This window comes from Leuciscus leuciscus (genome assembly GCF_965113295.1).
Source record: "Leuciscus leuciscus genome assembly, chromosome: 11".
In the NCBI taxonomy this organism is placed as follows: domain Eukaryota; kingdom Metazoa; phylum Chordata; class Actinopteri; order Cypriniformes; family Leuciscidae; genus Leuciscus; species Leuciscus leuciscus.
The window spans coordinates 30,845,803-30,859,771 of NC_138735.1; the positions used below are offsets into that span (position 1 = coordinate 30,845,803).

The window sequence follows — 13,969 nt, forward strand, 5'->3', positions numbered from 1 at the left end:
TTTGTGTTTTTTCCTGTTACTAGTGACATTTTCATGGCTAAAGTCTAATTACACTGTATTCAGCACAAACTCTGCTACAATAATATATCAGCAGCATGTATGTAAAAGTTTGTAGTTTTGAGATAATGACATTTATGCGTGGTTTGTGAAAATACAAAAAAAAAATTCTCACTGAAATAAGGCCATGAAACCCATACTGATTATTTCTTCACAAGACTTTTGAAAATTGTATGACATAGCCTAGAATATTTGCTCCAAAACTATGTGAAAATCACCCTGACTGCTCATCCAGATAAGACAATATATTGATTTAAAATTTCTAAGACGTGTTTTGTGTGACAAAGCCATATGCGAAGAGACGTGATCCTCTCATTAATATGTAAGCCTTCAACACCTGAGAAAGACAAAGACACTCCCCTAACTGCCCTATTAGGAGCGATCAGGCCCTGTCATTCAGAGCAACCTTGCACAAAGAATGAGGAGATTTAAAAAAGAATGGCTTTTAGATTGTTTGGATTTATTTACAACACAACACAATCCAAAAATACAAATGACAAAAGAGCACATTGAAAACAATGATCCAAAGACAGAGACCTTTGTGCCATTCCTAAAAACATTGTACATACCTTTCATTTCCAAGGTGTTTGATTTTCACTTTACCATGTTCATGTACAGAGACTCATGTGAATGTTGAAGTCAGCAGGACTCAGTTGCATCTGGTCCCTGAAAGAAAAAGAAAAAAGAAAAAACTGTGAACATACTGATATCAAGTCAAGTCAAGAGAAACTATAGGGCTGCACGATTTTGGGAATAGATTTTAGATTTTTCTGGTTAAAATTTCTTTTTAAAATTCACAGAATACACACACACACACACGTTTCCAACAATATATAATGAACACCAGGTTTGTTGTGCCTTGTAGGCATAGGCTACGCAGTGCTGCATAAAATAATAATAACAATAAATTAAATCTTCCAAAAGATTTCAAGAACAACTACACTAGAGAAAAATATATTGATTATCATATGTTACTTCAAATGTTTCCATTCGTTATGATGATATGAAATTAGATAATAGTAAAAACATAAAGCCTAATGTTTGGTGCATTTTTCCTTTCAAACGCAATCGCGCTCCAAAATATGATACATTAAAACGCGATCGCACTCCAAAATATGATACATTAAAACCCACAGCGCGCTCCAAAATATGATACATTCAAACCCACAGCGCGCTCCAAAATATGATACATTCAAACGCCATCACGCTCCAAAATATTAAACATTATGGTTATACATATCTATGTTTGAGCAGATATCCACAAACAGTATTTAACAGGAAACACGGGTCTAAATAGTATAATATTCACCATATATCTAGCAACAGTTCAACTGCAATGTGAAGTTTATGCAACAATACCATAAACTAATAAGTAAGAATTTCTTACCTTACATCTTTCTTGTCTTCAAATCGCGTTCTTCTTCTTCTGGGGGTAAATCCAATGTAAGCTCAGACGTGTCTTCCAAACTCGACGAAAAGCAGAGACTTGTGAAGTTTTTTGGTGTTTTGTGTTTGAGGTAACGAGGGCGTTCGCGTCCCATGTGGAGATTTGCATGTGAATATCTTTTGTGCGAGTGGGCGTGTCGAATTAAAAAGTAATTAGCAAGCGTTTGAGATACTGGACATCCTGTTGGTTTTATACAAATTACTTAAACAGAGAATATTTGTTTTCAGTTTGAATCCGATCATTTAAAAGTACACAGTTTATAGACGTGCTCAAGAAAAAAAAGTTCACCGCGACGGAGAGGCAGAACGCACACCCTGTTTATTTTCTTTATTTTACAAAAGCACAATGTTTTGATTTGATTGTAAGTGGACACAATCAAAAGTAGAAATATCACAGATAATTTTTTTATATTTCTTTTTTCTGTATAACCATAAATGACGGAGTAATTTAAGTTTATGTTGCTGCTATGTGAAAAAAATCCAGCAAAACGCGTCAGAGCGTTTCTCGACCTCAGAGGGTTAAAGACTCTATATGTCCATTGTTTATTTCTAAAGAAACACGACAATGTATAAAAGGCTCCATTACCTTGTATCTTACGTTATGGCCCCGTAGAAGCAGTTTTTGTAAAAATAGGCTAACGATTGCGTCATAACCACGCGACTCTCTTGAAATTACCGTATAGACAGGAGGAGAAGCTCGCAGTCAATCGGGGGGACGTGGAGGCATATAGTCTGATAAAGTCAAGGGAGAAGCCCATAGAGAGTCATAAAGTTACTTCTGCTCCTAGCTCATGGACAGCTCCTACTCACGCTCTCCGTCTCTGCGAGATTCGGAAGGGAATGATTCAGATTTCTCTTGGCACAGCTACTAGAAGACAGACGGGTTGCTCACGTCACATCCACGTCGTCAAGCTCAGTGTGAGTCTGCGCAGTCGCTCCGCCATCAGGAAGTGAGAGCTTCTAATTTACTTCACTTTTCTCCGTTGAAGTCTATGGGGTCGCTGTGTCCATTTCTTATACTGTCTATGGTTGAAACACGCGCCATAATCACAGCCCAATAGAGCAGTATCAGACTCAAATTCTGACTAGAACCTGAGTATGATGACGTCAGGCTAGTGCTTTCATGGAGATACAAAACATTTCACATGTTAATATAATCCTTTATTGATAAAGCAACATCAGACCAGCAGGTGCACTGTTTGAGTGATTTACATTGCCAGTTTTGTTTTTGTTCGGCCAACTGAAATATTTCCAGACGAAGCCACTATAGAAACAACCGCAGCTCGACTCTGAGAAACACACAGTATTTCTTGAATGAATCAGTGATTTGAGCGAATCGGTTGAGTTAATGATTCATTGACTCACTCATAAAGTCAGTCTCTTGTCGCCATCTACTGGCGTAACGATGAAACTTGCAGAAAGAGTCTCTGTAAAATCCAGCATTAAAGCTGCAGGTTAAACACATCTGTGTGTGATGATGGAGGATCTGCTTCTGTCACGAGACTCGACTCCAGCTCTGAGTATCGCTCCACTTATTCACTGAATTACAGTTTTTTACAATTACTAACAAGCGTTTACCAACTTAAAGTTCTTTTTCTAAACTCTTAACACAGCAACACACATGATCATACAATTAGCCACATAGTTAAATTTCTGCCTAAAACCACATTTTAATAATTAAATACCAAGTCTGCATTTAGAAATGCAAAAAACTACATATTTGTATGCTTAATAGTTATTTGAAGTGTTTCTGGTATTACAGGAATATCATTAGAGGACGATGAACATCTGCTCTATTCTGAGAGAAACACAATCACTCCTGATGATGAAATGTGAGTTTAACTCGCTCACTTTCACTGTTGAGGCGGTTTGTATAATAAATCAGGAGTTCAGGAGTTTCTCCAGGTTTCTGTAAGTTCCTGCTGAAATAGTTTATCCTCATCTAGTTGTTCACTGTAACGGGTTTGTTCATATTCATGCAGTTTATCAGGTCATGTTATCATCAGCTGCCAGTTTATACCTTCCCATAATTTTGTGAATAAGTTTTCAATAAAAAATCAGTTAAAAGCACAAATTAAAGTTCTTATCTGGCTCGTTCTTATCAGAGGTGTCTGATTGGTGCAGAGGAGGGAGAGGCGTGTCTAAACTGAACTGTTGATCAGAGCTACAATTAAAACAGCAAGCTAATATAAAACTCTTACTGTCTGCAGTATATAGTATAAATACAGTCAATCGTAAACAAATTACATGTTAGTATGGGATATGTGACAGACTGACTGTAACACAGGACTTTAATTTTGAAGGGACTGAGCACGGGTGTGTGCACACAACAAACTGTTTCCACCATTACACAGAAACGTACACCAAAAACACTTTATACAATAAGGGTTTATTTCATTTAATTCAGTTACCAAGTTAACTTCATGCATTTCTAATAGCTACACCTTCTGGTGCACCCACCTGCCAAACCAGTACACATGAAAGTAGCCATGTTTAAACTAGCATGTGCTTATGGAAGATTACTCCATCTGGATCTGACCTCGTGGGGGAGGGGGGAGGGAACCTAGTATGTAAGTTTTCTTCTTATGTTTTGTCTTTATTGTTTTGAGCCCTTTATATGGTACTAGAAGGGTAGGGTTAGTGTAAGGGGACAGAATATACAGTTTGTACTGTATAAAAACCATTAAGTCTATGGAGAGTCCCCACAAAGATAGTGAACCAGACATGTGTGTGTGTGTGTGTGTGTGTGTGTGTGTGTGTGTGTGTGTGTGTGTGTGTGTGTGTGTGTGTGTGTGTGTGTGTGTGAGCAGCTGCAGTATCAGTTCAGTCACTGTGACTCTGACTGACGGAGGTTTTTGTACGACTCTTTATCACTGTGTGAACACACAGCTACTAGGACAGTGTACACTCTGACAGTAATAATGTCCAGCATCTTCAGTCTGGACTCCACTGATGGTCAGAGTGAAATCACTGTTAGATCCACTGCCACTGAATCTAGATGGAGTTCCTGACTGGAGGGTGTTTGCTTTATAAATCAGGAGTTTAGGAGCTTCTCCAGGTTTCTGTAAGTACCAGTGTAGAGGCTGATAACCCCAACTCTGGTAAACTTCTGGACTGGTTTTACAGGATATAGTAAATGTGTCTCTTAGTTGAACAGATTTCACTGCAGGCGTCTGAGTGACTGTCGGTTCAGCGACTGATTCTACATCAAGAAGAATAAATAAACATTCAGAATGACATATCTGGATAATATTTCAAGCACTGTTAAAATAGTGCAGTTTAACTTCATATTTCCTCACCTGTGAAACAGCTGGAGAACATCCAGATGAAGATGAAGATGATGAAGCTCATGGTTGCTGTTGGTTTAGATTCTCAGTCAAACTCAGAGTTATAAATCCTCCTGAAGCACACACACACGCACACACACACACACACACACACACACACACACACACACACACACACACACACACACACACACACACACACGATGTGCTGCGATGCAAATCATCTCTATGTAAATCTGTGTGAGGATTCCAACACATGATGCTCATAAATCATAACAGTGTTTAGGAGATTTTTCCATGTTACGAGTCATAAACATTTGTTCATGTGTCTGAAGCTTCAGGCTTTCTGATGATTCAAATGACAGAGTTGCTACACTAGTATGTCACTGTGAACTTCATTACAGGTCAAAGGTCATTCCAGAGGTCATAGGTCATCAGAATGTATTAAAATTGCTTTAATCATTAACAATGCATTGAGATGAGTGATAGAGTCAGTTTTGATAGCACAGTTATGATGAGTGATATCTTCATTATTATCTTGATAAACTTTGAGGGAAAGATAAAGCTACTTAAAAAAGCTCAAAAACATATGGTGGCAGTTTTGTTTGTTTGATTTGATATTAATATACAGACTTTTCTCTGATTCTGAGCATAATAGAGTCAAACTCGTCTGTCACAGGACTGATCATAATAGAGATGATTTCAGTCATAAGTCAGTTTTGAGCACATGTGTAGTTCCTGTGTTTGTCCTTTCCCTCTCTCTCTCTGTCTGTGTGTGTGTGTGTGTGTGTGTGTGTGTGTGTGTGTGTGTGTGTGTGTGTGTGTGTGTGTGTGTGTGTGTGTGTGTGTGTGTGTGTTTGAGCAGCTGCAGTATCAGTTCAGTCACTGTGACTCTGACTGACGGAGGTTTTTGTACGACTCTTTATCACTGTGTGAACACCCAGTTACTGTTGATCCAGTGGCGACTCATACAGTAATAATGTCCAGCATCTTCAGTCTGGACTTCACTGATGGTCAGACTGAAATCTGTTCCATAATCTGCTCCATTGCCAGTGAATCTAGATGGAGTTCCTGACTGTCGTGATCTAATGTCATAAATGAGGAGTTTAGGAGCTTCTCCAGGTTTCTGCAGATACCAGGAGAGACAGGAGCCACAACCATAAGTACGATCTCCAATTCCTCTGTTAGTTTGACAGTTTATAGAAACTGTTCCTCCTTGAACGGCTGCTTCTGAGGGAGTCTGAGTCACAGAAACCTGGCCTGTAATTTCTGTGAATGACATTTCATAAGATCATTATTACAACAATTATTAAAGTCAAAGTATCCAGTACAAAATCTAGACTGAACATCAAAAGCATATAAATCACATCTTGAGTTATTAATAGAGTAAATGAACCTTGAACAGAAAGAATGAGAGTCCAGATACAGACGCTGATGATCATCATTCTTCTTATCGGTGGTTTACTCTCAGTCTGAATGAAGAAAAGCTGTCAGTGATGAAGTGTTAAACTCACAGCACTATAAACACTCTCACACACTGAAGATCTGATCAATATGCAAACACACTCCACATCATTTCCCTGAAGACAGAAGAAACACTCACATTATGTTTGTGCAACAGCTTTGTATAGATGTTTATTTACTTGTTGCATTATTTTGGTCTGAGCTAAAACACAATAATGAGTGATTTGATGAAGACACTAAATGTTCTTGATTGACAGTAATAGTGGAGAACAGCTGCGTTCAGCAGAGAGACGGAGGAGAGAAACACCTGTTGTTTGAGCATCGGAAACTCAGTGGTTGTTTGTTCTATATCTCTCAAAATTTGAGACATGGTTTCCACATTTGTCTGCTAGAAATATAACTCACTTGGACATGTACAACACAATCACAGATTATGTGAGTTATTGTCAAACACAAAGAGGTCGTTGTTGAGACATAACCCTGTCCTGTTGTAACTCAGGCTGAGGATCGATGGAACAATGAGAGATAATTTGCTGAAATAAGATCCACACAATCTAAATGTGTGCAAGAATGTTTTTGAAGGACAAAGAATATTAAGTTTTGAATAAAGTCAACAATTTTAAGTAACAAAAAACGTATTGTATTTTTTTAAGGACTTCAAATTTAGCACAAAAACAACTGTGAGTGTGTTTGTGTGTGTGATCATGTGTGTGTGTGTGTTCTCAATTCCTGTCACACAACAGTTCAGTCACTAGCTATGTTGCCGTCCTCCTATTTTATGTGAATTTTGGGATTGACTATTACATAAAACAAACGCCGGATGGAAATGCCGAGATGAACATCAATTCTAAAATGTGCAGAAAAAATCGTATGTGTTCAATTGAGGTGATGATGTTTTTATCCAATAAGAAGACATGCACATAAACTATAATGGAAACATATTCATAAATCCCTCAATGCGCAACAAAAAACTCACATGATTTTGTCTTAACAGGGAATGTGATTGATAACTGGAATCATCTTCAGGGTTTGGTTGTAATATGTTTAATGAACTGTTAAAACTATCCTCACCGCAAACAGCCGTAACATAGCTAACTGTGTTAGCATGTGGGTTTGAAGTTAGCATGAGTGTAAAGAATCAAATTAAACTAGAGAAATATCTACTTTAGATTATGCAAGTCAAATGTATCGACAATACAATGATTGTTCGGCAAAAAATAATCTTGATAATTTTTTTTACTTTTCCTCCTGAAAATTTGTTTCTGGTCATAAAACGTACAATGTTGATCACAGTCACATGACACTTCTCCTGTGAGGTGATGCGGTGTGTGATATTGATGACATCACCATAGCTCTTTCTGACGTGTCAAACTGACCCAGTGTTACAACACCGGTCTCCCCTAAATGTGAAATGAAGCTCTTGGGGTTTGAACATGATCTGCTCTATTCTGAGACCGTCACAATCACTAAACCTGACAATGCAAATGAGATTTTCACCTCAAACTCACAGTTTCACTCTTTTACTGGTTCAACGCTCTGAACTGGAGCAGTTTCACTCTTTTACTGGTTCAACGCTCTGAACTGGAGCAGTTTCACTTCTGCTGATGGAGGGATGAGACCGTTATGAAGTTTGAGTGATAGTTTATATGACTTGTATGACTTATATAACGTAATGAGACTCTTCACTGGTAGATCACGTGTGACTGGACTAGAGGAGTAAATGTAGATGTTGATCTGATTCAATTCACGATTCATAGGTTTTTGATTATTTTCAAGAAAGATTTCTTTCTAATTCACAGAGTGCAATGCGCCTATAAAATACCTAGGAAAGATATTCCATATTTCATCATTTCAGTAAACTATCCACATATTAAAATAATAGCTGATACATTCAAAGTCTCATATTCAAATAAAATAAAATCATATATCCTAAAAGCCCTTAAATGTCTCTGATCGCCCATAAACACTTATCTCAGTAAAACTGCAGTATTTTATCTTGTAAAAATAACAGTGAAGTTTCCACACAATGAAGCGCTTTATTTCAGTGTTGAGCAATAACATCTTTATGAATGTTTTAAGTGTGTTTGACTCGAGACTGAAGTGTTGTTGTGAGAGATCTGTCTTCTGCTCATGTGAGACTCAGACGCATCGCTGGATTCATAATTAATGCATCCAGAAAACAGTGAATGGTTACAGACAGACCGATTGTGGGACGGTGGAGCGTCTGATCATGTTAAATACGGTTTCTCTCTTTCACTGAATCAGTTCATCTGTGACTCTTGTACATGATGATCTAAACAGCGGCTTTATGGAAGATGATTAATAAACTAGTCAAGCAACAACATGTTTATGATTCACTTTACAGTATGAGTGTATGATTAAGAAGAAAAAATAATCATGCTTTATAAAAATACATGAACAACCATATGAGAATAGATAAACCAACAATTATCTGAAAAAATATGATCAAAATAATTTCTTATTATCTTCAGTAATATTAATGAAGTGCAGCAAAATAAGATATTAAGTTCATTTTTTTGTGTTTCTGTTGAGTGTGTGTGTGTGTGTGTGTGTGTGTGTGTGAGCAGCTGCAGTTTCAGTTCAGTCACTGTGACTCTGACTGACGGAGGTTTTTGTACGACTCTTTATCACTGTGTGAACACACGATCACCCACACAATTATCAACAGCATTTGTTTTGCAATGCAAATTCTGACAGTAATAATGTCCAGCATCTTCAGTCTGGACTCCACTGATGGTCAGAGTGAAATCACTGTATGGAAGTAGAATAATGTCAAATGTTTTTGAAATAAAAAGCCTGTTGAATTGCACTACTTGAAAAAAAATAGGCATTGCATTAACCATGCTTGCATTTTAATGCATTGTATTTTTAGTGCTTACATTTTTATGGGCTGAAATTCAACATGGTTGAATATTTAAGCTGTGAATATTTCAATTAAAAACATTTCAAACACCTTTTCATTATTAAAAATTCAATAATCCATATTCACCTTTCATATTTCACTTCCAAAATATTCAAACTGTTTAAAAATACAACCAATAATATTCAACAGGCAATTTTCGGTCCATTTTATTTCGCTTTGCAAATTCGCTTCCACAAATTCAGTGGTTCAAATTCGACAGTAAATTCAACATTGACGTCCAGGAACTGCAGGAAAAGCAGTAGATTGCCGAGCATACTCTCCATCTGCTGTTAGTCGACCTCACCAGCAGATGGTGCAAAAGCGCTTGTTGTTGACGAAGACATTCATTCATAAAATGAAAATGATTATCTGTGTCAGTATATGCGGAAAAGATGATAAACACACAAAAGCTGTGTTTATGTTTCATTCAATAACTTCATTGTTACTTTCCCTGTGTATTCTACATGTCATCAGCTTTCTCTACCATGAACAGGATTATAATCGGTTTCCCTCAATACCTCATACTCAAGGATTTCCCTTCCGTTGATAGTGATATGAAAGACCAATCGTGCACCTTATTAGGGAAGTAGGCTGTAGGCTATTATATAGGCTACAGGCAAGAAGATGGACTCAGAAAATGAACTTAACGCGCAAAGTTTCATGCTGAGCGTTTCGTGATATACTGGCATAAAATCAACACACACATATATATATATATATATATATATATATATATATATATATATATATAGTATGCATATGTGTATTGCATTAGCTTAAACTGTCACAGCACTTGCATATTGTCCTCCTATTGTTAGTTTAACTGTAAATCGCTTTGGATAAAAGCGTCTGCTAAATGACTAAATGTAAAAATTGGCTTGATATTTGACATTAGCACATTTAGGGACCGTCTCTAAAGTTGCATACAACATTGGCATACACGTTTCTAACTTCAATAGCAAACTTAAATTTATTTGAATAAATATCAAAAATCCAAAGGGTGCGCGTTATGCCTGACACTACATGAACACTTTACAGTTGGTTTTATGACTGTAAGTCGTTCTATTCAAATGCTATCGGAGTTAGAAACGTGTATACCAAAGTCGTATACACTTTAGAGACGGTCCCTAAATGTGCGAATGTCCAACATCAAGCCATCTTTATGCCAGTCTATCACTGGGAAACGTTCAGCATTAAGCTTTGCGCGTTATTCTGAGTCCATCTGCTTGCCTGCGAGTTTGGTCTTTTACATCACTGTTGTCCATTAAGCTACGTTAAGCGTTGTATATGTCCAGCAGGGGAATCCTTAAGTATTGAGGGAAACCCTAATAGCCTGCATGCAGCACATCGCCACAATATAAAGTTAAGGCAACTAAACAACCAAGAGAAATATATGTCAACCTCAAAAATGTAACATTGGATCTGTATATCCGCATCGGGGAATAACATTATAATCTCGTTCACGGTAGAGAAAGATGCATGTAGGCTTCACAGGAAAAGTAACCGTGAAGACACTGAATTTAACATAAAACAGCCGTCATAATAATCACAAATACACTTACATTGCTGTAAATGAGTTTTATGAATGAATGACTTGTTCTAACTGTTGCAGGTCTTCAACACGCGCTTTTGCACCATCTGCTGGTGAGGTCGACTAACAGCAGATGGAGAGTATGCTCGGCAATCTACTGCTTTTCCTGCAGTTCCTGGACGTCAATGTTGAATTTACTGTCGAATTTGAACCACTGAATTTGTGGAAGCGAATTTGCAAAGCGAAATAAAATGGACCGAAAATTGCCTGTTGAATATTATTGGTTGTATTTTTAAACAGTTTGAATATTTTGGAAGTGAAATATGAAAGGTGAATATGGATTATTGCATTTTTAATAATGAAAAGGTGTTTGAAATGTTTTTAATTGAAATATTCACAGCTTAAATATTCAACCATGTTGAATTTCAGCCCATAAAAATGTAAGCACTAAAAATACAATGCATTAAAATGCAAGCATGGTTAATGCAATGCCTATTTTTTTTCAAGTAGTGCAATTCAACAGGCTTTTTATTTCAAAAACATTTGACATTATTCTACTTCCATATCACTGTTAGATCCACTGCCACTGAATCTAGATGGAGTTCCTGACTGGAGTTTTTTCGCATAACGAATCAGGAGTTTAGGAGCTTCTCCAGGTTTCTGTAAGTACCAGAATATATAATCATCTCCCTCACTATCCCTGATCACATCTCTGCTGGTTTTACATTTGATATTCACAGTTCCTCCTGGTTGTTCTGCTGTTATTGAGGGACTCTGAGTGACGGTGATCTGTCCTCTACACTCTGAAACACAACAAGAAGAAAATACACTCAAAACTTTGACAATATACTTGAAGAAATGAATTAATATCAAACTTGTGCTCCACAAACCTTGAGCAAACGCTGTGAGAGTCCAGATGAAGATGATGATGAAGGTCATGTTGATGAAGATTGTTGTGTGCACTAAAAAAAAAAATTTTGTCTAAAAATAAGATTTATGTATTTGAATTGCATAACAAATTCCCATGCATTTGGATTACATAGTTTTAACATAAACCAATCAATAATCTGAATGTGATTCATATTTTTAAGTCATATCTAAATGAAACAGATAAGATTTATGTAATTGTATTAATAAACTGAATGTGATTTATATTTGTCAGTCGTATGTAAATGAAACAGGTAAGATTTATGTAATAGTACACAGAAAAACGCCCATGTTAAATCAACACTGCTCAGTGTTCATATGTGTGCACACTACAGAGGTAAAGCAGTCTTGAAGTTAATGAGATAATTAACTGATGATTGAGCATTAATTATGAACACCTGCTGTTAACAAGCAGAATCACTGAAGGAAAGAGAAACACAAGAACTACAACTGACTTCAGCCACAGCCTTAGATGAAATCAACTGAAGAGAAAAGAAGACATTAAATCTGTGAAGATCTCAGCAGAGGAGGATTAAACAACTCCACAAACAGCATTACCAGCTTCACTTATTACTAACCAGACTGACTTTATTTCATTTCCGTTTGAATTAAATCAATAGTTATATTTTAAAGTCACCATGATGGTGGTTAGCGTTTGCTTTAGTTTGACTCTTGACCCTTGACTCTGTAATGTAATTTTTTCCTGGTTGCTATAATTATGTGTCTATAAAACACATTTGTTGCAGCAAAAAAGCCAAGAGAACATGAGATCAGTTGATGTTGGCTGTTTATTGATGAAGGTGTAATCATCATATTGTGGCCTGAATCACTTATCTTTTTCAGTGTCTAATGCTTTGATTATTGGGGTTATGTGATTTTGTTTTAATTGTTATAGTAGCTGTGTGACCTGACAGCATTAGATCCAACAGTTAATCAAATAATATAAAGAATTTTAAAAACATTTAGTGCATTAAACTTTCTATATTATTACTTGGACATCAAGAATCAGTGTATGACTCTCAACAATGGTGACAATCAATGAACTGCTTCATGCTGCAGTGCATGCTGGGTACAACCAATCAAAACTCACCCATATCTCCCAGCATGCATTGCGGCATTAATAAATTATGCATCAGGATTTTTGTAGCTTTTGTCACCATTGTTGAGATTCATATGCTGTTTCTTGATGTCTGTGTGCGTTTAAGTATTGCCATAGATGAAAGGTTTTTGTGCACTAACTATAAAAAAAAAAGTATATTGTATGATAGATTTCATGCTGTAAAATCAAATGGCTTCTGTTATGGATAAAACAAAATAAAAAAACACAAGTCCTATATAATCAAAGCATTAGACACTGAACAAGATCAGCGAATCAGGCAATTACATGATGATGACTTTGTCATCATCATCATCAATAAACAGCCAACATCACCTGATCTCTTTTTCTCTTGGCTTTTTTGCTGCAACAAACGTGTTTTATAAACACATAATTATAGCAGCCAGAGAATTTTTATATTAAAGAGTCAAGGGTCAAGAGCCCAACTAAAGCAAACGCTAACCACCATCATGGTGACTTAAAAATACACCTATTGTTTTCATTCAAACGGAAATGAAATAAAGTCAGTCTGGTTAGTAATAAGTGAAGCTGGTAATGCTGTTTGTGGAGTTGTTTAATCCTCCTCTGCTGAGATCTTCACAGATTTAATGTCTTCTTTTCTCTTCAGTTGATTTCATCTAAGGCTGTGGCTGAAGTCAGTTGTAGTTCTTGTGTTTCTCTTTCCTTCAGTGATTCTGCTTGTTAACAGCAGGTGTTCATAATTAATGCTCAATCATCAGTTAATTATCTCATTAACTTCAAGACTGCTTTACCTCTGTAGTGTGCACACATATGAACACTGAGCAGTGTTAATTTAACATGGGCGTTTTTCTGTGTACTATTACATAAATCTTACCTGTTTCATTTACATACGACTGACAAATATAAATCACATTCAGTTTATTAATACAATTACATAAATCTTATCTGTTTCATTTAGATATGACTTAAAAATATGAATCACATTCAGATTATTGATTGGTTTATGTTAAAACTATGTAATCCAAATGCATGGAAATTTGTTATGCAATTCAAATACATAAATCTTATTTTTAGACAAACATTTTTTTTTTGACTGTGTGTCAGTGATGAAGTGTTAAACTCACAGCACTATAAACACTCTCACACACTGAAGATCTGATCAATATGCAAACACACTCCACATCATTTACCTGAAGACAGTCACTCATTAACAGACACAAAACAGACTCTTTTCTTCCTCAAAGATAATTCAGTTC

General features: G+C 36.4%; 2 gene segments (V, D, J or C); both read right to left on the bottom strand.

The window, feature by feature from the left end:
• Positions 1-13,969, bottom strand: part of LOC309508954 (immunoglobulin kappa variable 4-1-like) — a 173,720-nt gene that overhangs the window by 116,017 nt on the left and 43,734 nt on the right.
• On the bottom strand, positions 4,359-4,872 carry LOC309508967 (Ig kappa chain V region K29-213-like). The segment is given in 2 exons: positions 4,803-4,872; positions 4,359-4,705 (listed from the first exon to the last, which is right to left on the bottom strand).